This window comes from Pundamilia nyererei, unplaced genomic scaffold (genome assembly GCF_000239375.1).
Source record: "Pundamilia nyererei isolate P.nyererei 1_Seehausen unplaced genomic scaffold, PunNye1.0 scaffold00053, whole genome shotgun sequence".
In the NCBI taxonomy this organism is placed as follows: domain Eukaryota; kingdom Metazoa; phylum Chordata; class Actinopteri; order Cichliformes; family Cichlidae; genus Pundamilia; species Pundamilia nyererei.
Window position 1 is genome coordinate 2,270,732 of NW_005187454.1, and position 2,957 is coordinate 2,273,688.

Below are 2,957 nucleotides of genomic sequence, written 5' to 3' on the forward strand. Positions count from 1 at the left end.
AATCTGATCAAAGTTATTTGACTTCCAAACGTGTTAAATGGAAGTCAGGAGGTCACCACGGGCCTTGTTACTGCTCATGTGACGCATTAAAACGTCAATTTCAGGTGTAACCAATTCATCCATGTTTAGCTGGTCCTGTAACTATGTTGGCTGTAAATACTGTTTCCAGCTGCTGTAAAGTTGTTCACATTCAGAGTGAGCTAAGGTTAGGCTTTGTGACTAAATACAGCAGACCTAAAATCTATTGGTGTCATCATGTCCTAGGAGTTTGTGCAACCGGTGTATTAGATATATTCGATATGAGTCCGTTTTGAAATGTTTGCTTAATGCCTTTACCGTCTGAAGATGCCACAAAGCATTTCAAAAACATTGCAACAGACAAATAGGCTCTCCTGACCTCCTGCACATAGCAAAAAGGGGGTTGATATTAACTCTATGCTATAGCCAGGAAACAAGTTAGGTTGGCCAGCTTGCTAGTTAGGCAGTGGCCTACAGTAATGCAGCCAGAGACAACCAGAAACAGCTGCCTGCCTCTCAGCTCAACAAGCTCCAGCCATTGTTATAGTGTACAGCAGTGGTGTTCTCAACTCCACCGCTATGGGTATGCATCTGGCATTAAGCTAAAGATGAAAGTGGCCGATTTAGTCAGTTCACTAAGAAAATGTTAGCTTCAAATAGTTAACAGAAGACAGCCTGGGGCCAGTTTAGATTCATGAATCAAATCATGAAGTGTACATAACAGATGTAACCATAGTGTCTCTCAGCGGTTTGTTCGTCCAATTTTTGGTTTGATGTTAGTGTTTTGGCCATTTTAGCTGTTTGAAGCGAGACATACAGACCATGGACTGGATCTCACGATGAAGCCCAGAAGCACTGCACTTTCATATGGTAGTGACATTTTTTACAGCATGCCTCATTCACCCAGTCACACAACCATTTTTCCTGTGTGCGTTCTAATATTCAGACACCTTCACATTCCAGTGAACACAACTGCGAGTTCAGTATCTTAGTCAAGGACACTTGGGCAGTGGAATGGAGAAGCCAGGGATCAAACTGCCAACCTTCTGATTGGTAGATGACCTGATCCACCCTCTGAGCTACAGCCATGTTTTACCACAGACTTCTACGTAGCTGCTTCAGACTTCTTTGTCTAACTACAGGAACCACCCTCTGGTTCACTTTTCATGTTCGCCTTCTGTGTAGTCTAAAGTCTACTAATCAAAATGCTCTGCTAAGTCAACCGTAGTTTACTCCCAAAGTTCAGCCATGTTGCTGTTTGGCTAGTAGATTAGCTTGTAGTTTGTATCTGCCTTGTAAGAGCTTCTACTGCTCCAGTTTACCAGCTAAAAACTCTTTTTGTGTCAGAGTTGGTTGCACACAGTGGATTCATCGTTTATGGTTAAAAACAGCTGCCTGCTGTTGCAAACTAGGCTTATGCGTGTGATCACACTGAGCCAAAAGCTGAAGGCTGTGAATCCAAAGCAATGAGCTGAAAGATGCTGTCTAGAGCTGGGTGATCATTTTCTTTCATTAAGTTTGAACTTCTGATTATCTCATTTAATCCATATAAAAATATAGATTATAGTATGTAAAATATGTGATAGTGTAAATGTGCATTTTCATAATATAAACATTACCTGTTTACTTTGGACTCTTGAATCGCTTCAGACATGCAAACACACATTCCTTTGCTGTGGCATCGCTAGAGCTCACTTGGCTTATTATCAGAAAACATAAATCTGACTGTCCCTGCAGAATTGACCTCACAATGGGAAATAAATCAAGCTTGTTGTCTTTGGATCGTGTGAAGGGTTATTTTGTTACTTCTTCTTTTAAAAGCATAACAAAGGATAGCATTTTTTTTAAACCCATCTCTGCAGTCAGAGCACTTTAGGCATTTTGTAACACTCATGATATATGGTTCACACTGGCAAGCACGTGTGGAAATCCCTGCCTGCTACACTCCACCCATTAGTAATGTCTTTCTCTACAGATGAAAACTTTAGTCTGTCCTCGGTGAGTGCAAGATTTGCTGCACTAAAAATTGTTTACCAACATATACATAACATAACAGAGACATAATGTCAACAACATATACAAAACGTAGATATAGTGTTACTGTTTGGTTTGAGATCAGCTACTACACATAATTTAAATAATATCTTTAATTTGAGTGTTATAATAATAAAATAACTGTATAAAGATTGGTAATCCTGGTTCCTCAGGGAGTTCATATAGCAGATTTCATCCAGATCGATTAACATCTCGAGGAGGGTTTAAGGAACAGACACCCACACATACACTTTCATCATTCTAGTAAGATGTGTAATATACAGGCTCAGGCTACATCTGAGATTTACTTACCTGGATGATTGAGCATGCATCCAGACGTACCTTACTGATGTTTATAGACTGAGCGGCCTCCTGCCTTACCTCTCTGTTTTAATAAGCATTATTAACACTACAGTTTGGTTCAGAACTTGTTGTACAAGTAGAAACACTTTGGACAACAAAGCACCAGAAGAAAGACCTTAAACAATATTAATATTTAATGAATATTAAATTGACTATTACTTACATAGTGCTTTTCTTTTCTAGCTGAGTACTTAAGGCATTTTTTCCATAGCCTCAATTCATTCACAGGGCACTTTATTTTATGCCTTAAGCATTATGTTTTTTTAATTTCATGGACAGATTCACTTGATTTCATCCACTTCAGACTGGGTAAGATACTGAGATTCAATATCTTACCCAAGAATACTTCTGCACGTGGAATGGAGGAACATCACTGAGTGCTCCAATTACCACTAGGACCACCGTTACCTTCACCCTCCACATCCTCTCGAGCTCTTCTCTGAGCCCTTGGTATTTCTCCAGCTTCTCGTGTTCCTTCTTCCTGATATCTCCGATGTTATTCCCGGGATCTGCTGGAGCCACTCGCCTAGCTTGGGAGTCAC